Consider the following 21,610-nt stretch of genomic DNA (forward strand, 5'->3'; position numbering starts at 1 on the left):
GCCCCGTGAATGCAGAGATAGTAATTACGGCCTGACCTGCCCACCCCATCCTTTACTGAGAAGAGATCATCCCGGGCTGGGGCAGTGTTCATTTGCTTAATTAATCTTTTCTGCAGGTCACTCACTTCCTGTGCTGCGACTGTTCCTGCCTGAAAGGACCCAAAGGCAAGCCGCTATGAAATGACCTGAGTGGGCTGCACACAAGCAACAAATGTTATACTTCTGCGTTTATTAGTTGATTTATATTTCATGCTCATTGTGTAATAAAACATTTCTCCAGGACAAGGGCCTACAAACGTTTCTGTAATAAGACCTACTTATGTTGAATGAAATTTAACCGGCACTGCTAATATTGCTTGGGTTTTAAGAGTGGCCACAGTAGAAACAAGGACGCGCGCCTCGCGCTGGCAGCAGGGGGAAGGGAGAAAGGAGGGGGCGGGCACCTGTTTCCCTTGAGCACACAAAGCGTTTACCTTGCGGGAGCGAGCCACGGGCACCATGTGTTTGCAAGTTAATTACAAACATATGATGTCAAGCAAGCTCCCGCAAGGGAATCGCCAAAGGTGCACGCGTTGCCATTGAAGAAAAAAAACGAAGCGATTGCTACAGGTCTTTTTCCAATGTAGCGCATGCGCGCTGCGTAGGCGAGACCTAAAAAGTCTTTATTTGAAGGATACAAATAATAGCAATTAAGAGAATAAAGAGATGAAAGAGAGGGACATATGAGAATGAGACAAATAGAGGTTGCTGGGGGGGGGAGGTAGGGATCTGGGGGGGGAGCTTCCACATCTCCGCTCGTCCCAAGATTAGCAGTGTTGGATTGACCTTTAAGTGACTCATGGTCACTTGTCCAAAGTAACGAGGGTAAAGCTGGAGGCCGGGCACACTGAGCACTTAGGCAGACTCGAGTGCTCCATGGGTCTCCACCTGCCCCTTTCTCTCACTATTTCTGCCTAGGGAGCTGAGCTGCTGCAGAGAGTGCAGCAGACTAGCTCCTCCCTGGACGGTCTATGCGCTTTGCATAGCGAGAGTGGGTGAAGCAAGGACTGTGCTGAGGGTGGTGAAGGGGAGCGGGGGAAACAGGTCAACTGAAAACTAAAACTGTCTCATGCATTCTTCCATTTCCAGCCCTTTTAGTGACAAGTGGGGCGCAGAACACGTCAAAGGCTATTCAAGGGGGCATCACAGCACTACAGTGTGTGGTTGAGGAGAGATCGGAGGCGAGGGCATTCACTATTAAATGCATATTAAATATAGTGCTGCTGGAGGGAGGAGGTGGTGTAAATAATACATATGCTGGGCTTAGGGAGAGTGTAAAACATGTGCTCCTTTTAATGAAAAGTAAAATAAGAACCAGCGTCAGATGTGCCCGGACCGCAAAAGTAGGAAGAGGGCTGAAAGTAAGAAAGGTTTGGCAGTGAAAGGAATTAACAAGCATTGGCATAGCAAATAGGTCTTGCTTTTGGGACCTTATAAGTATTTAGTTGTGCAGCATATTATCCTTGGTGCAACAACATAAACTGTTGCATGGCTAAACACTTATAAGGTCCCAAAGGCGAGACATATTGGCTATGCCAATGCTTGTTACTGTGTGCATTTAGTACATGTCAATATGCTATTCCACTTTTCCACTATCTTTCTGACCTGATTTCACTCTGCTCGTGGATATTACTTTACACTTTCCTGCTAAATCAGGCTAATAATTATGCTGAAAAAAACACCTATCAAAATCATGAATTGATTTTTTTTGTATTTTTGATAGGCAACATTTCCTTTTCTCCATCTTCATTAAGCAACATTTTCTGACTGATCAAAAGTGAAGAAGTGAACCCGCCACAGTGATTGACTGTATATATAAGACGGAAATAGTGGAAAAAGATCCTATAAACCTCGGTGATGCCAAGCAGATAAGGAAATGAAAAACATAAAGAAAGGTCAATCCAGGGTGAGAGATCGAGATCATGAGTGAGGAAAAAGCTGAAGCATTATCCCGAGTTCCACTTGTGTTGTAATGACTGAAGGATATGCTTGAGAGTGAACAGATGAACATGTCTGGTACCACGTGTATGAATCAAGTATAATAGCAAACTGTGCAGCAAAGAAAGTAAGAAATTGAAGTGTTTAGAGGGTTGGAGCTACAAAGTTAAAATACATTCTCAATATATCAAAACAGTGAGCACTGATAAGAAAAAATATGTGAAACATAAACAGGTTTGGCGTACATTATTAAGTAAGATCACATGCACGTGTTTTGTAATAACTAAATGGATAGCGTCAATTAACCAAAGGTACAAGTGCGATAAGCCAGTAAAAATAAATGAAGGTGCAAAATCTAAAACAAGCAAATACATCCTTTGACAAAGTATTACTAACCAAGTCTGTGCACTTGTGCACAGTTACAAAAAAAAAATAAACGCGGTTAGTTGAAGGAAAACAGAAATGGCGAACAAAGTCTGCACAGAAACACCATTTCTTCTCTAAATTCAGTCTAGAAAAATAATACACACACATATTAGATTTACAGCTGGTTTCCTCAAGCCGTAGGTACCACGCTGGAGATGGCACAGTGTGAAGCAAAGGCAACATTCTAGTGGTATAGTGAACTCTATGGTACTACCTAAAGTTCGTATATACATTGGCGGTCGGTACAGTTCTTCCAGGGTTGCGCAGACTGACACTTGCGTGGTGGCTGCAGAGCGTGTTTTCTGACTCGGTACGCCACTTTCCTAACTAATTGAAAGCTCTATGGCAGCTCAAACTTCAACAGCTTCTCCAAGTACTGCCTCTTAGCCTGTCAGTTTGTGCAAAGTAGCTTTCCCATAGGATCGCCGTGCCTTCACCTTTTGAAGTAGTTTTAAAGTAGAAGGCAAGGCAGAGGCAACCGTAATCGAAGTTTTAAGACCTTCCTTTTCAAGACAGGAGTGTAATGATGCAGGTTGATACCAATAAGGACTCTGGAGCCAGGCTGCGTTATACTGCTTTTATTTATATATCTCCTAAAGAGCGCCGAGCCTCTGCTCTTGCCGGCTCTCCTCTGCCTCCCTTCGCGCTCTTCGCGCCACTCGCCGCATCTGCGTGCGCAGCCAATCATGGCCGCCCACACGTCACGTCGCCGACGTGACGTGCATAAACTAGACCGTCTCTACATATCTCCCTTTTTTCCACACAAACATTTTCAACTTACAGTCCGTCGCTCAGATCATAGTCTCTGAATCTCGAGGGCTTCACCACCACTCTGCCACTCCGAGTCTGTCTTACTGGGGTGGTGTGGTTCTCTTCCTCGCCGTTCCTTCTGTTTCCTCTTGCCTCTCCTTGTCCATTTCTGTCATCGCCATTCTCATCAGCTCTTGTCTCCTGCTCGATGTCCCTCGCTTCCACTTGTCGTTGTTCTCCGCCTCTCAGGCCAAGTTCATTCTCCTGACGTTCCTGTTGCCCGAGCTCGTTCTCTTCTTTTTCTTCACCTACTCTTTCATAGTCCCATGTTAGGATCTTATTGCATCTAGCCATGCGGTCCTGTGACCATATGTTACCGTCACTCAATCTGGCCGCTCTACCCTTGATTTCCTTCACCTGCATGGGCTTGCTGTATTTGCTCTCTCCCTTTCTTTGTAGTGTGGGCAACTTTACTCTCACCCATTCTCCTTCTTTAAGCTCTGTGTCATGCACATTCCTCCGCTCATTGTAATGCCTTGTGTATACTGCCTGGGCTTTCTCTATGTTGGCACGCACCACTGCGGGGGACCATTCGCTTACTATCGTTTTTTCTTTCCATACCCGGTTGTCCTGGGTGAATGGTTCCCGGCCACGCAATAACTGAAAGGGGCTATAGCCAGTGCCTGTGGGAGTGATCCTGTATGCCCATAACATGTGCCATATGTCCTTCTCCCAGTCTTTGTTGTCCGAGATGGCTGCTTGGATTGATCCCATCACCACTCTGTTGAAGCGTTCCACTTGGCCGTTTCCCGCCGGGTGGTAAATGGATGTGTGTTTCGCCAGGATGCCATTCCTTTGCATGAAGTTGTCCCATTTTTCCGATCTGAATTGGGGCCCATTGTCACTGAGGATGGACTTGGTTATGCCCTCCCTCACAAAGGTGTCTGCCAGGAATTTTACTATTGTTTCAGTGTCCATGGTTTCCTCTATCCTCACTTCTGGCCATTTCGAAAATTTGTCGACCAGGACACACACGTACTTCTGGACTCCTTGTGTGTCTAAGATCGGGTCTAAGATATCAACTGACAGCTCATCCCACGGATTCCTTGGTGTTTCAAATGTACCCAATGCTGGGCGCAGTGGTTTGAGTGTCTTGTCTGCGCCTTGGCACCTCACACATTCCCTTACATGCCGTTCTGCTCTTATATACATTCCTGGCCACCAATAGTCTTGTTTGGACCGCAGTTTGAGTTTTCCGATGCCCAGGTGCCCTTCATGTAGCATGTCTAGCAGTCTAGGGATGATGCTTGTCGGGGGAATGACCTTCTCACCTCTATACACGAATATACCTTGATTGTCCAAGGATAGTTCTTCCCTTACTTCGAAGTATGGATTGAGGTCTCTCTGAATGTGTCTCTTGTCAGGCCATCCTTGGGTGATGTATACTTTCACCTCTTCCAAAGTCTGATCTTCCACATACGCCTGTGTCCATTCATGGAGGCTGATGACTCTTTCGTGATCCTCCATTAGTGCCACCCATTCTTCTGTACCGGCCTTGTCCTCCTCGCCTGGTTCCATGGCTGCCGCTCAGCTCAAGTAGTCTGCGACCTTGTTTTTGCTGCCTGATATATGTTCCACATCGTAACATAATTCAAGAAGTTTTAGTGTCATTTTCGATATGCGGGGCGTGGCATCTGCATGTCCGCTCGATGTTAACACTCTCAGTAACGGTTTGTGGTCAGTCCGCAACTGGAACCTGGTGCCCCACAGGAATTGTCTGAATCGCGTGGTGGCCCACACCACCGCCAGCCTCTCTTTCTCTATCACGCTGTATTTTTTTTCCGTTTCACCCAGTGTGCGTGATGCGAAGCTAATCGTGTCCAACTGTCCCTGTCCTCGATCTTGCATGAGAACAGCACCCAATCCTTTATCGCTGGCGTCGGTGGTCAGTACTGTTTTTCCTTGAGGGTCGAATCCTTGGAGAGGTATAGCGCTAGCTACTTCCTTTTTGATGATCTCAAATTCCCTTTGTGTGTCTTCTGACCAGCTGAATTCCGTGTTTTCTTTTGTAAGCTGTCTCATGTGATGAGTCTTTGAAGCGAAGTGCTGCACGAATTTCCCATAGTACTCTGCCATTCCCAGGAATGACCTGACCTCTTCCTTGTTGGCGGGGGATGGTGCTTCACAGATCGCCCTGACATTTTCTGCTTTAGGAGTTACTCCCTGCACTCCTATCTCATGCCCCAGGTAAGTCACCGAGTTCATCCCTATTCTGCACTTGGACCATTCAGCCGTGAGTCCTTTCCTTTCTAGTATCTTCAATACTTTTCCCAACTTCACATCATGGTCTGATATGTCTCTTCCCATCACCAAGATGTCGTCCTGGAAGTATTGGACGTCAGTGACGTCCTTGAATAACTTTGTGCATCATCTTCTGAAATACCGCCGCTGCCGAGGCTAAACCGAATGGCATCCGGCGGAACTGATAGCACCCAAACGGGGTGATGAAAGATGTTAGTTTCCGGCTGTCCGGGTGCAGAGCTATTTGATGGTACGCGGAGGTCAAGTCTATGGTGGAGTACCACTTAATCCCCCTGGTGCTGGCCAGCATCTCCTCTATCCTGGGCAAGGGGAACCTTTCCACCACAATATTTTTATTCAGTTCTCTCAAGTCGACGCACAGCCGGACCTTTCCGTTGGGTTTCTTAACCACTACTAAGGGCGCCAGCCACTCAGCACACGTGATGGGTTCGATGATCCCCTTCTTTTCCAAGTCTTGGAGTTCTTCCCTAACTGCTTCTCTTACCGCCAACGGGACATTTCTTGCTTTGTGGACCACCGGGACAGCGTCCTCCTTCAAAATGATTTTGTGGGCGAACTTTTCCAGCTTCCCTACTGTGCCTTCAAACACTTTAGGGTATTCGCTCCTCCATTTGTCCAGACTCGGCACCGCTTCCTGGTCCGTCACCAGAATTTGCTCCTTGCCTCCCGGATCCAGCTTGATGCCCAGGTCGCCCTGATCCAGCCATCCTAAGACCGACGGGCCTCTCTCCGATACGTAGAGCTTGCAGTGTGCTGACCGGCCTCGAAACTCGAAGATCAGGGGTCTGAACCCCGCCATAGGTATGCGGTCTCCGTTGTATGTGACTGGGCGGATGTCTAGTTTCTCTAGCTCTGGGCCAAGACGTGGTGCGAATTTCTCCTCCCATTCTGCTCTCTGGATGATGGTGAAGGGCGATCCTGTGTCTGCCACCACGTTGATCTTGACACCACCTATTGCCATTTCCAAGACTGGTTTCATTGTTCGTCTTCCTTCTCTGTCCAGGACCTTGCCGTCCGTACTTAGTACCTGGTCTTCGATGTAGATCACCGTGACCTCTTCTGCCTCGGTATCGTCGTCTAGGTCTTCATTGCTTTGTCCCACACATCTCACCGTGCTCTTGGAGGCCTTCTTCCTGCAAACCTTCTCATAGTGGCCAATTATTCCGCAGTACATGCACTTGGCGCGGAATGCGGGGCACTTCCTGTCGTGCGCCTCGTGCGACCAGCTCCCACACCTGTAGCATGGCTTCCTGTTGCCCCCTGCTTATTTTCCCGACGTGCCTGCGTTGCTTTGCCACTTGTTGGGCCCTCTCTCCGTTGGTTTCCTGTTCTGATACTCTCTGCGAGGCCCTTCATCATCTACCTTGTTCACCATAGTGCTGGACGCCGTCTCTTTCCTCGTCACTTCAGCACATCGACGTGCCAGTTCCGCTCTTTTTACGATGACTAACACTTCTTTTAATGTGGTGTCGCCGCTGGCCCATAACTTGTCCTGCACGGTCGTGCACGTGGTGTGCATCACCACCTGGTCCTTGATGAACTCTTCTTCCCAGTTGGCGTACCTGCACGTAGCTGCCAACCGTTTCAGTGCTGCCACATACTCCTCCACCGTTTCTCCTTGCCGCTGCTTCCTCTGTTGGAAAATGAACCTATCCACCGACACACACACTGCCGGTCTGAAATGTTCATTAAGGTCGTCGAGTGCATGTGCGTACACATCGTCGTCTGTGGCTGTCCTCTGTTTCGGGACTAAGCTCTTGTAAATCCGGAGACCTTCCGGGCCTAAGTTCAGTAGCAAGATGCGTTTCTTCCGCTGGGGTTTGAACACTTCTTCGTTCTCGTCTTCCAGGACCCCTATGAAATTGTCTATGTATTCTCTCCAGTCCTCCCACTTCATGAGGGGTTCTCCTGGGCGAGGTAAGAACTGTACCGGCGCCGTCGCGTAACCTGTTTGCGCGCTCATCTTCTCTCTCTTTACCGTGGGTAGCGCTCCTCCTCGGCTTCGGGGACTCCCTGGCGCATCGTCCTGTTCTTCTTCACTTGCTTGGGCTCGGGGACTATCTGTGTCTGCCCCCTCAGTTCCCTGTGAGTCCTCCAGCGCGTGTTTTCTGGTCCTGCGGGTTGCTGTGTGGATCAGTGCCCTTTATTCTGGCACCTGGGGTCTGTCCCCCCTTTTTCCACTCCTCTGCGCCACCCCCTCGGGTGTTTCTGGCTCTGCCACGCTCTTTAGGGAACCTGTTGTCCTGCACACGGGTGTTCCTGCTCTTCCGTCCCTTGTGTGGTGGTCCTGGTGCCTCTGGTGCTCTGCTTGCTGTCCTGAGGTCGGTTTGGTGGTCCTGCCTTGCTGGGGGGTCTTCATCCCACCCTCGTCGCCATTGTAATGATGCAGGTTGATACCAATAAGGACTCTGGAGCCAGGCTGCGTTATACTGCTTTTATTTATATATCTCCTAAAGAGCGCCGAGCCTCTGCTCTTGCCGGCTCTCCTCTGCCTCCCTTCGCGCTCTTCGCGCCACTCGCCGCCTCTGCGCGCGCAGCCAATCATGGCCACCCACACGTCACGTCGCCGACGTGACGTGCATAAACTAGACCGTCTCTACAAGGAGGTAAGCTCCGCAGTCGGGAACTCCACCTCAGATTGTAGTGGTTTGGAGGACACGCATGGTGTCAGAAGAAGACTTTTAATTTGGGTCGGAACTGGAGTTTGCAATACTGGCAGAGAGCCGGCAGCAGGGGGAGGAGCGTGCGTGCCTCGCGCGGCAGCAGGGGGGAGGAGGAGGGCTGCACGATTCCCTTGCAAGAGCGATAATTGCTACCATATTGCGGCGCTCGCTCCCACAAGGGAATCGCCACACGTGCACGCATTGCCTTTGAAGGCAATGGAACGCGTGCACGTTTTAGCCTGAAAAAAGCAAGGTCTCTTTCCTATGCAGACCTTAAAAAGCTTTGGCAAAGCCAATAGGTCTCGCTTTTTGGACCTTATAAGTATTTAGTTTTGCAGCACAATATCCTTGGTGCAACAACATCAGCTGTTGCATGGCTAAACCTTGTACCTTATAAGTGTTTAGCCATGCAACTGTTGATGTTGCACCAAGGATATTGTGCTGCATAACTAAATACTTATAAGGTCCCAAAAGCTAGACCTATTGGCAATGCCAATGTTTGTTTCATTGTGCCATGAAAATTAAAGGAATAATAGGTTTTTTCATTTCATCCTGCAATAGATGAGAGAAACATAATGCTTATCTATGTGAGGAAAAGGAAGCAGTATAAATGAAAACATTGTCTCACTCCCCAAAACACAGCAGATAAACATTAGTTCTTTATTATGGAACACAATCCCACCATCACGGGTGAAAAATTCTATTGTGTCTGGTAGTCGAACAAAACAAAGACTCAGGGGCATATTATCAAGGGGGTTTATCTCCGCTTTTTTGGCTTTAAAAGCCAAGAAAGCGGAGATAAAATTATCTCCCTATTACCTAGCTGTCGCTAACACCAGTTAGCGACCGCTAGTAGGAGATAGCTACCATCTTGGGCCCTACTTTGCATGTCAGTGATATTTATCACTAATGACATGCAAAGTGGGCGTGCCAAGATGTTAGCGACTGGAAACAGTCGCTAACATCGCTATCTCCTATTACCAACTTTTGGAGATATTCGCGCTAAGCGCGAATATCTCCAAAAACTAACACCTGCCATGAGCAGTTCTTAGCCATGTTATCCAATGGGAGGTGGATAACATGGCTAAGAGCATTAGCTCGGTAATGCATGAATATCGCTGACTTTTCAGCGATATTCATGCATTGCGGCCGTTTTTTATCGCATTTGCGATAAACCTTGATAATAGCAAGGTTTATCTGCGATAATTTCTGACGATGCTTAGCGGTAAAAAATTCGTTGCTAAGCATCGTTAGCGATAAATATCGCTTAACGTTGGTAATATGCCCCTCAGAGTCCAGCTCATTCCATGCATCTTGTGTTAAAATTAGGTTCTGATGCGCTTTCCTCGTTTGCTCCGAGAAATGTCCTTAAATACACCTCGGAATTCATCTCAGGAACCCGGAGTGAGTGCTCGTGCTTGCTAATCATTGCTAATCGTAAGTCACAGTGTCTCACGTTGACGCATCTCAGAGAGCGGCTCTTGTGGGGCGGCCTAACATCGCCACTTTAAGGAGCACACTGCAGCAAGCAGCAGGAAAGTTCATCTGAGGACACGTCGCTGATACTCAGAAACCGTCTAGCTGCTGGAACATTGAGCTCTCATTCAATGCTGCACGTGAGCAACCTGCCCCGGATTGAAAAGAGCCCGCCCCAATTTGTGTAGACACATAAAATGGGGGTGGGTGTGTTTGGTGGGGAGAGGGCTGTGCCAGAATAAATAAAAACATTGCCTGAGATAATGTCGAATCTTATGAGCACGCTGCTTTTGCTGTCATGTGCCCAGGCATCACAGTGAACATATGTGGACTGCAATCGCATTACGTCACCCATCCAATGTTGTGTAACAGGACCTATTGGCGTTTCATTGGTTATGTGATTAAACAAATAACATGATCAATGTTGAAGCCATTTCAAAAGCCACCATATGTCTTTATAAGGTAATGGCAATAAAAAGTATATGGATTTCACGGTTATATGATACATCGCGTTTCGAGTGATAAGACATATTTAGAGCACTGCAGCAAGCTAAATTGCCTCTATGCACTTGCTACAGTGCCCAGTGGCACGTAATCCTGGCATTCACCCTCTTTGCAAGTTCCCCCAAATGTTAGTACCAATTGGAAAATAATGAAGAGAGGAAACGTAATTTGCCGAAGATCACACAATTTGGTCTAGTGGTTAAACTGGGATTAGAATTCAGATTTCCTGGTTCCTATAGCTACTGGGCAGCATTTCTTCTTGTGCGAGGAAGTGATGTAAGGCATTTGCAGTATCTGGGTCTGGGCAATCATGACCAGGTTCATAGCTGTGGAAAAAGGAATGAGGTGTGAGGTCCAGGGGCCTCTTCCTGGGGTAAAGGACAAGTGGAGTTTGTCAGTTCGTTTTTCACACCTTACGTAGTGTATGGCGGACAAAATAGAAGACACGTTCCCAACGCCCCCCCTGCCACCCCTCCACCTGCCCCCCGTCCTTGTGTAATAGGCACATAGAAATGTAATTAAACCTCACCAAACTTTCTGCACCTATAATGTGAGCCTGTATTATTCAAACTTCAACAATTGGCTTTGACGTAAACGCATAACTAGTTTCCCAAAGAGGGTAGTTCGTCATACAAACTGGAAAAAAAAGTCCAACACCTCTGACCAATATTGCCACCGGATTTTAACAGATTGTGTACTGACTAATACGGTGTTCTTATATCTCGTAATGGTTTTACTTAACTAAAATTAATACTCTTCTAATATTGCCACCGCCGCTAGGGGGCATATCCCTTCTCTCTGAAGGCGCTGGCTTCCGGGCAGCGCTTGAACCCTGGCTCAGAGGCAGATCTGCTTAAACATGACGTGTGGCCTCTCCTAATCTTCTGGTAAACAAAGGCTGCTGTAATCTGACAAACAATGTTTCCAATACTTGTGGCGGTACAGATTGTCTGTCCCACACCTCCTTGTTAAATAAGCTCCCTGCTCGCATTTCATCATCTCTGCAGCAGCTTGTGCAACTGGCACAAGACGTACGATAACATCACACGCCAGGACTGCTCCATGCCCTGCAGGCTCAGCGCGTGCCAGTGCCACATCAAAGCCCTCGCGCAAGCACTCACAGGAGAAATACCCCTCAGCCTCGGCTTGCTCCACCCGGCTGCCCGGGCCTTGTTTACGTTGAATGTAATTTATCGTGCTTTTTTTTTAGCCAATACACGGAGAGCAGCTTCTTGGAAGGGGTCGGACCTTAGTTGTGTTTATCGTACATTTCCTGTGTCAATATTTGGACCACCATTTCAAGTTTCCAAGAGCATGACTCATCGTCTGAAGTTGTCTTGCACAGGCAGGTGAAGGAGGGGGTGGCAGGAAAGAGAGAGGGGTGGGAAGTGAGACAAAGCAGCTAACTTGATGACAAGCAAGGGCTGTTATCAGGTAGTTTCGGCAGAAACATGAGGGGAGTTTGCATTCTGGCCGGCGAGGCAGGCAGCAGGGGGAGGGGGCCTGCGCGATTCTCTTGCGGGAGCGTGCTGCAAGGCGCGATGATTGCGACCATATAGCGCCGCACGCTCCCGCAATGGAATTGCCAGACGTGCACGCGTTGCCGCGTAGGCAAGACCTAAAAAGGACATTCTGCTTGCTAATCAAATGATAGGTGCCAGTAACGTGGAATCAGGTTACTTTCTTGATTAGAACATTAAAGAAATAATACAGTTATGATATAGTTGTGCTTTTTTTTAGATAATTCCCTCCCCTGACTGTAAATTGATTTTTCAAAATAGGTGTTTTCAGATAGGCTGCCCTACAACCACACGTTTGTGTCGAGTAATGAACAATGTGACCTGCATTACTTTGGGAAACACACAATGGGTTGTTTACTTGGTGCAGTTAGTCGACTCCATGGTGTCCATTACATTGAATGTAAATTGATGATGGTCTAAAGCGGCCCTGTCAGGGTTGGCACTTCTTGGCACTCGTCACTTGTACTCTGCAGTATGAGCAGAGAAATCTTTCCATATCTGCCACAGAATACCTAATCTATATGATTTGAACATGTAACCAACAGGCTACATGCTGACCTCCACAGCATGCACATTCACCCTCTGAGCTGTCTTACAAGGATTGAAACGTTCCCTTTAATTTTACATGGAGATCTGTGCAGCAGGTGTTCAACCCACTGTGCTATCTGAATCTGTGACAACCCTGTTTGCATCCCAGACTTCCCCCTCACCCTTCTCATTCTGGCTCGTGGGTTTGGAGCCCGGTAGGGGTGTGGAGGGGGAGGGGTAACGGGAAGGTGGCGCTAGAGAAAGCGACGCCCTTCTTTCCTGCATGGAGAGGATAAAGGAGATGGAGTGGTTGGATTGAATGAAACATTTTAGATAATTATTGAAACCAATGCACACCCATAGAACCATTAACAAGATGCATTGGGCCAACAAATGCCTTGAGTGCCAGGTCCATACACACCCCAACTATGAAATCAGAAGTGTCATTGCCAATTTCACACTGGCTATACAATCGTGCTATGGTTTACTTCCCTTAGCTTCCTTCCAATCCCCTTTGTCCCAGCTCGCCCTCTGCCCCTCCATGGATTCTCACCTTCAGTTTAGCAACTGATTGGGTGATTCAGTGAGGGGACAACGGGGATATGTGTGTTCACAGGCTGGTCACTGCTCCGTAAGAGGGCCTGACCTGAGGACAGAAAAGGGCCGCCGACTGGGATCAGCACTGGGAAGCTGTGAATGGAGAAGGGATGAAGGAGGCCGATCCCGATGGGTAAGGTCAGGGCCGGCGCTAGGCATGGGCAGTGTGGGCAACTGCCCAGGGCCTCGTGCTCAGCTTAAAAACAGGGGGGCCTGCTTCACAGTGAAAGCCCACCTGCTGCTCCAGGGCCCCCCTTGCTGCACTCAAGCACATTACCAATGCAAGGTGTCTTGACCTTGCTGGTCAGGGTGTGGTGGCATTTCAAGGATACAGAGGTGGGGGGAAGGGACACACACATAACTGGAGACAGCTCTACCAGCAATTAAGTTGTCTCACAGTCTATGGGGAGGGGCAACACCTCTGTTAAGTACCGGCAATTCCAGGCACCCTTTCTGTAATTTGTTTCTAGGCAACAGAAGGCCCCTTTATTTCCAGGACCAGCCCGTAACAGGTAAGGAGAGTAGGGAGCTACTTTTTTCTGTAAATAGGAATGTGCATTCAAAATGTATGCAGAACTGCCATGATAGGATAGTGTTTTGCTTAGAGCCTTGTTACTGCTTAGAGGCCCTAAGGAGTGCGTCCCCATCCACTGGGCCTCCAAGCACTGGATCAGGCAGCAAGGTGCAGGTGTAGGGGCCCCTTCCGTGGGGCTTGTAGCCATTATGTAGCGATGCGAGGCCCAGGGCAGGTGTGTCCCCTTCCCCGAGTCTCACAGCTAGGGATGCCACCTCGAGGTTTTCTACCGGCACTATTGTATTTTCATCGATCGTAGGATTAAAATGAACATAACCACCTATGTACATTATTTTAACAGCAATTAAAAATACTTTCAAATGTGTTAGAGAGCCGCTTTAATGAACCATGCCTACTGACGCCTTTGGTAGTTCAGCCCACTATTGCAGCCTTGTGCCAGGGCCCGTCTTTAGGGCCCATTTGCTTGTTTTAGAATACATTGTTTATTTCATGATGCCTCTTTTCAGTATGGATTATGAGATGTAAAGTGATCCATACAAACATTTTTTTGCTCTGCTGCTAACACCCTTACTTGCACCTGTGACTAATTGGAAGGCCAGTCAGACCATTTGAGTTTGAAACATGCTTTTAATTTTCCCAGGGCACTTTCTGCGTCGGTGGTGTGTAAAATTGAGAGATCACTTTGACAGCTTTGAAGAAATTTTGGGTGTCGACAAAGAAAGCGATGACGCATTCTTGTTTCAGATTGTAATGTAGACAATTAAATTCATAAGTGAAAAACCTCACGTGAGAAAGCTTCTTTCCAACATACAGGCAGATGGCGACGGCCCCAGAATAATCTCTCACATTGGTGCACGTTGACAATGATTGTCATGGTTTATTGTTGTTCTGCGTGCGTTTTGCTAGCACGTGTTCTGTTTGCATTGGCACTTGGAAGCATTAGCTATGTGAAATATTCTATGTCTGCTTGCCTTAGGACGTTATTTGGGCATGGCTAGACAGACCGTTGGCTCAAAGTAAGGTAGTTGGATGGGGTGCAGAACGGTCGACAATTAACACTACACAGCGATTCACTTTCACATGTGGATGTGTACAAGGAAAGCCACCATGACAAAGGATGTGCCTTTCTATCTTTTACTTCACTGCAAGAGCAAAACCACTACTGTTTATAGAAGATTTCACTCACCAACCAAAAAATAAAGGAAAAAAATACAGAAAAGTCATGTTACAAATTAATGCATACAATTTTGATTGATGTCCTATGTAGTAGCAGTACCAGCGTTTGCAGACTATTCAAACAACAAAAGGTTGATATTTTTCCCTTTGAAAGGTGGGAACCCTTCTCGCAGCAAGCACAGCGTCAGGCTGCAAGGTCCAGGTGCAGAGCCCCCTTCCCTGGGTCTTGTACCCATTATGTAGTCCTACAACGGCCGGGGAAGATGGCACCCCTCCTTTGCCCGTTTCCCAGTTCCCGAGCTAAAGTATGGAACTGGGAACCGGGTTCAAGCCCTGCTTCGGCTGCACACCCTGTGAGTCTTGGCAAATCACATAAATCCCCATATGTAAAAAAATATTCGGACCTTTTGTAATGTAACTGGCGACCATGTAATGCGCTTCAGATACCTTGGGCTGATTTTTGGCAAATAGACTGTAATTTATTTTTATTTTTTTAAACATGTTGTGTAACAATTAACTCACATCTGGCACTATTACCTCTACAGTCCATACGAGTGGTGCCCAGGAAACTAAGTGGAGGATTTAATTGCTATGTAGAATTATGGTTTATGCAGTGGGTGCAGATAAATTCCAATAGCACAGGTGTGGGAGATGCTGCGGCACCCCCAAAGCAAACATGCTAATAACCCTGCTGCAGTGGCAATTGATAGGATTTGTAAATTGAACTGTGGGACAATCTTGCTGGTGAGAAAGAAAAGGCTATAGAATTCATTGTTTTTCAAGCGCACAACATAATTTAAGGAAAGTTAAAACAGGGCGGCATGGAGTTTGGTTGATGGTTATTAAGGGTCCACAAATGCCAACTTTCCTGGCTCTGTGCATGATATGCTGCTCCAGTCCAGTTTTTTTCTTTGAATTCCTGCACTTGTAGTCATGTTTATTCCATGATAAAAGAGGACTACAAATGCCATAATTCAAAGAAAAAAACCTGGATTGGAGCAGCAAATCACAAATGGGCGTGGGAAATTTGGCAGCTGCGAGGAGCTTGAAAATACTTATGGGTGTTAGCAGAGAGCATCTTAAGAACTCTGAAGGTTGTATGAAGGAGGTGAGGACTGACTGGCATGGAGTACACTGGGTCATAGCCACAGACAGTTTAACCATTTGGATATTTGTCTTTTTGTTCATGTTACTGATATCCACATCAGGGATGCCAAATAAAATCAATAGTCCTGCGATGCCGCTTTCTGTGATGTTGCATGTAAATTAAAGGGGACCAACGAGTTCCATTAATACGAAGAGCGTTTATGAATATACAGGGATCTACGAGTTCCAGTATCAGGATTCAACTCTTAAGAGCCTGACTCCTCAAAAGAGCCGGTGATTGTTTCACACAACTTTTCCTGGGTTCAATCAACAAAGGGGCCCATAGGCGCCACAGCACTTCCCCCATCCTGCCCCATGTCCTGAAGAAGACCCGCATTTGACCCACGAATAGGGCGTCCATAGGGTCGAAACGTCGACGACATAAAACCATCGGACCAGCACAGAATATTCAGTTAACAAAAGCCAACTGAAGTGGCATACTGGATTAACTACAATTAAATACCAAAACTGGCCTAAAGATCCTTCCCCTTGCTTCCTTTTTCCCTCCTCCCCCCCTTTCACTCACTTGTATATAAGTCACCAAATTTATGTCACTAGTGCACAACATGTCACAACGCACTCACTTTACTTGATGCGCCGTTTATTCTAAATTATATTTGATTCCTTAATTATTCATCATGTATTATCGAAGGGTGTTTATGAATGAGAATAATTCATAGATTAAAACCTGCTGTTACCCGGTCTTTTTGGTTTGGATTTGCATTTAATCATGTTTTCAGTGGAGTATTGGTTAAAGTAACCTATGACTAATCAAAATTTTGAATGATTCGTTCATACTTTGAAGTAATCAGGTTGCATAGCCGACAGAACCATTGTATACACTAAACTGTATTGCCCAGGTTCTGAGGGATACTGGGTTACCCCATAGCAATTTACATCCCTTAGTCTCTCAAGCAATATGATTGTGTTAGTATTTCAAATACAATTGTGTCTCATTTCTTCACCAAATCTGTGTTTATATTTTTGGGTCTGATCATGGAACATGCTTTCCTCCTAAGCTACACCTCGCTGGTGAATCAGCCGGTAAGAGACCTATTTTGTTAAATAAGCTGCACCGTATATTGAACTTCGATATGCTGATTGAAAACTGAAAATGCCATTTAAGGTGTCAATGACGAAAATTAATAAACTTCTAATGATTGTGATACAATAATGTAATGTAATGTCCATTTAGAGAGCGCTCTAACACCTAACAGACTTTGAATTGCTAAAAACTGCAGGTAGAAAATATCAAGCACCAGAGGTCAAGTAATGAGTTTCAAGCTGCCTTAGTGAAGAAAGTCAGTTATTCAGTGTCTCACGGAAGGTAAGTTTCTTAGTTTCAGATGTTAAATGGGAGGGTAAGGTGTTGCATGTCTTAACTTCCGTCACCAAGAAACTGCACCCATCAGACTTAGGGGCATATTTACAATCGGTTATCACCATCAGAAGGTCACTTCTTATGACGTTCTGGTGGCAAAAACTCCTTCGCCTTATTTACAAGGCAGCACTGAGTCACTTAGCGGGGCTTAACACCGCCTTGTAAGTAATGCCCCTATTCACACAGCACTTAGAGTGATAGGGGCGGGCAGTGGGTGTTGCAGTGAGCATTCCACCGCAACACCCATTGCTTTTCGACGCTGCCCACTATTTACAAGGCTGCCGTAAATATGGGGCTGCGCCACAAATAAGACCTCTACTTTTGCTGTTTTTGCAGCACAGCATAGAAACAGCAAATTGCCATTAATGATTGTTCATGTACAGCAAGGTCTCCCTTCCTGCGCATAAACAATCATTAAAAATTGAGTTTTTACAGCTTCTATATGTGCTGCATTCTGCAGCATACATAGAAGTCACAAATCACCATTAGTGATTGTCATGTGCAGGAAGGGACACCTTTCTGCACATGAACAATCATTCCCTGCAGCACAGGCCCCTTTGCAGTATGGTGCCAGGGGGCCTTCGTTGGCACTAGGCAGCTAAATTTAGCACCAGCGCTAGGGGAAGCGCAGGGGTGCGCTGTATTATTGTAAATACAGCTCATCCCTGTGTTTACGGAATGGCAGAATCCGGCATTACAAATTATGGTGTAACAGCACATTCCCCCATTCTGTTGCAAATATACCCCTTAGTTTGCTCAACTCAAGTACCCTAATTATGAAGGCAGTGGACAATTTTAATGCATGAGTGGGACAACATTATTAACATTTATGTTGGAGATAGACCGTCCCAAGCGGTGAAGATGCTTGAAAAACCAGGCACATGGCCTTTAAAATAATTCTTCATGAATCATTAACCAGTGTAGATCATATTTATGCATCAATAGCAGAGACAATTCAGAGGTTTTATAGGGCAAGCTTGACTGCAATGTTTTGCATTCAGTGCAATCGCCTGGTCAGGCTTTGGGAAGCCCCCGCATGTAATGAGCTGCAATTATTAAGGCAAATCATTATAGTTACCTAAACTGCCAAGGGACATTTCTTTACTCGTAAATATGGAAGAATGTTATGAAATGGTCTCAAGGAAAAGCTGACAGCTGACTTACATAGTTTGTCAAAGATAAGTTGGAGTTAAAATTAATTCCAAGATTAGGAGCCAAGGCGGAAGGTACTGGGGTTTCTCCTTGTTCAAGTGACCGTAGGCCAGATGGTAATATAGTCACAGATTTACATCCATAAAACTCTACATAGACTGGGTGGAATTTTAAAACCCCATTTAAAAGTTTTGTTTTACTTACCTTGCTACTTGCACAGGTCCTTTGCCTTTCTGCCTCCAAAGCTCGAGCACGAATTGAAACCTTGAACCAGCACAGTCCCAAGGACCAGGTTTCAGGCTCTGCTTTTTATACCCAACATTTCACAATCCTGTGATGAGCTGGGAATGGGTGCGGTGGCATGCTGATTGGCAGAACTTGTTGGTGAGAAACATTTACATGTTTCAGATGGAGAAGGCACTGTAGTGAGCCTGGGACCCAATGCCAGGTCAGGGATTTCACCATCCCTTACTATGCCTTCAGGCATAAACTACATCAGCATTTGCTTATCACACCAAGAGCGAATGATTCAGGATTATTCACTCTTGGTATAATAAAAACAGACCAGAGAATAAGGAGGAGCTCGTAAGGGAGATCCACCGCTGGTAGTAGTGCCTGCTCGTTGTTGCAACTTGAAAGTGTTACAAATAGCTAGTAGGGTGTGGTGTACGTGCACAGATTTGTGGCCCCTAACAATAGGACAAGTTGGGTCGAGAGGCAAGCCTAAATTAGTGGTAGATTTCATTCCTAAAGGACCTTATTAGTAATTGCCTTAAATGCACAGGATCTAAGCATTTGCTGAGGTTCAAATCAGCCTAGCTTTCCCTAGCAGTACCTGCTACCCCTTCCATGAAGCTTGCTGCTATGGTCTCCTTAACTTCAGAACAAATCTTTCCTATTTTAACTTTGGATCGAGAATGCTGAATAATTTGAATGAAGCAGGGGGGGCTTCTAGGGAGTTCAACACAAATGGATCTTTAGAGACATTATGAGCATTCTGTATCCTCTCAGCACAAAAATGATCTTTAGCTAAGACTGTGAATACTCCCATCCCATACTATGGCCGATGCCTTCACAGGGGTTCCATCTCTGCTGTGGTTCCAGTACACTATTGACATGGGTTGTATTCTAACCACTGACCCCAAGAAAGTCAGGTTAAAGTCAATGAAAAACGTCTCCATGAACCACAATATCCAAAGCATCACAAGGAGAAACGAGGAACCCACTTAGTTTAACCTGATGTGTTAAAAACAAAAATAAAAGGCTTTGGTGCTTACTGCCCGCATCTCTAATAATGCTCTAATCCTGTCCAGCAAAAAGCCAGGTAAGAACCCCTACTGAGTTTTAAATCCTTAATCCCACACCACTTCCATAAGTAATACTTTGACTGGTCAACTTCGCTACTTTGAGTGTCAATTTATAAAGAGGTGTACTCGGGAACACACACTTTTTTACTCAATGAGCTCCAGGGTGCCACCGGTAAAAGGCGGTGATAGTCACAATCTAAGTCGAGTAACCATCCTGTGCCCTGAAACTCCTTAAAATATTCCCACATGAACGTTTCGGATTTAGGTTGGAATCAAGACTAGATGATTTCCAGGCTAGGAGAACCAGGAAAACTCCATAATACCACAGCATTAATAGCATGAAGATCTTATGTAAATCAGTAGGGGTTCTGTCCTAATGACCTTTTAGGTCATTAGGACAAAAAAGTAGGCAAAGCAACTTGCAAGATGTAGTATTCCACATTCTATGTTCTTATTAGAATTGTTATGTTCTAATAGAATTGTTATGGTTTCTCTCTATCTAGACATTCTTATTACATTGAATGTTATATTCAGTTAAGACTGTGTACCTGTTCCTGGTGGTTGTTAAAGCTGTCTCCTAAAATAAACTTCTGACTACTATCCTGCTGTCTCTTCATGACTACAACACAATTTGGCGACGATCGGGATATTAAGAAACAAGAAAAGGACCCATCTTTCTTCTCAAGAAAATTTTTCTTCTTTTACTACAAAAACGAAAAATGGAGACAGCGTTCACCTTTTCTACATATTAAGGTACTGTTTAATTTACTATGTATATGTGCCAAATGATTGCACCAGCGGCTGTTAATATTACTTAAGTGCCTTGATTGCACCCGCGGCTGTTCTTATTTACTTTCTGCGCTCATAACACCTAAGAACCACTCCGCTCGCCGTTTTAAGCATTTTGTGACACTTACAGCAACGCGTGGAGCTCCGTTTCAATTTCACAACTTTTAAACTATTTTAAAACCATTTAGCCTTTCTCCAGAATTAACACTATGAAAGGAAGCATCTTTTGAAAAACGAAGCCTACCGCTTGTCACAGCTCGCGGCGCCGTCCCGCGCTGCAGAAGCATCTCCATTGTCATCGCGCACACGGACTTCTCTGCTCCGTCCCTATCCAGCGCATGCTGTCATCACGCTCTCAACGTCGAACGCTGCGTTCCAGCAGCCATTTTGTTACAGAGGCGACCGGCTACTTCTCCGACCTTGCTTCTAGCTCAGTCATATATCAATCACCACTACTCGGATCTCGTCCCAAACCACATTATATTAATTATTTACAATTTTGAACAACTTTAACTTGTCATCAAAAAAAAAAAAAAAAAAAAAAAAAAAAAAAATGTTTTTGTGTAAAGCTTCTTGGATTTAACAAAAATGATGAATCCTACAAGACAACAGTGACTACTTTTTACAAGTTTCGTTGTCTTTACCTGTGATTCCATTCAAAACGACAAGATGTCAAACAACATTGCTTCCCCAGCACACTTTCTTCCTTCAGCTGGTGATCCCAAAGTGGAATGGGATCTTTGGTATCCGACTTTCCTGGCTTATGTGGATGTAGTGGAAGAAGATGGATGTTCTCCCAAAAGAAAACGTGCGTTATTAAAAAACTGTCTTGGTGGTGCTGGACTCAAAGAATTGGAAAGCTTACCTCCTATTGAAAATGTGGGTGCTGGTGACTTAAATGTTTTTGAAGCGGTAATTAAGCAATTGAGTATCAGATTTGGGAGGAAGATTAACACAGTTATGGAGAGATTTAAATTCTACTCCAGAATTCAGAAAGAGGATGAATCAATTGAAACTTACGTATCTGCTTTACGCTCTTTAGCTAGCTCATGTGCTTTCGAAACCATAAATTTTGATCAGGTTTTGAGAGATCAAATTATGATGCGTACCAAAAGTAAAAAGATTCAAGAACGCTTATGGATGGGCACTGAATCTTCACTCAGTGCTGTACTAAATATAGCCAAAGGTATTGAGCAGTCTGAATTGTTTGTGAATGAGATAAGAGGTCATGAAACTAAGAGTAAAATAATAATTCCTGAAGTTTCTCTTGTAAGAAACCCTACCAACTATAAAAAACCTACGTTTTTTCCTCCTAGGAAGGAAAATTTTAACAGAAATAACACTTCTTTTCCTAGAAAATT

At 45.6% G+C, this 21,610-nt stretch overlaps 1 protein-coding gene across 2 annotated transcripts in view; it reads right to left on the reverse strand.

Moving 5' to 3' along the window:
* Positions 1-18,429, reverse strand: part of LOC144763292 (geranylgeranyl pyrophosphate synthase-like) — a 181,620-nt gene extending 163,191 nt beyond the window's left edge. The window contains exon 1 of one of the 2 annotated variants that reach the window (XM_078648755.1): positions 18,358-18,429. The gene's annotated coding sequence lies outside the window, so the exon portion shown is untranslated. The remainder of the gene's footprint in view (positions 1-18,357) is intronic. The other variant, XM_078648757.1, reaches the window with a different exon arrangement.
* Between the last annotated feature and the right edge of the window lie 3,181 nt (positions 18,430-21,610).

This window comes from Lissotriton helveticus, chromosome 6, assembly GCF_964261635.1.
Source record: "Lissotriton helveticus chromosome 6, aLisHel1.1, whole genome shotgun sequence".
NCBI classification, from domain to species: Eukaryota; Metazoa; Chordata; class Amphibia; order Caudata; family Salamandridae; genus Lissotriton; species Lissotriton helveticus.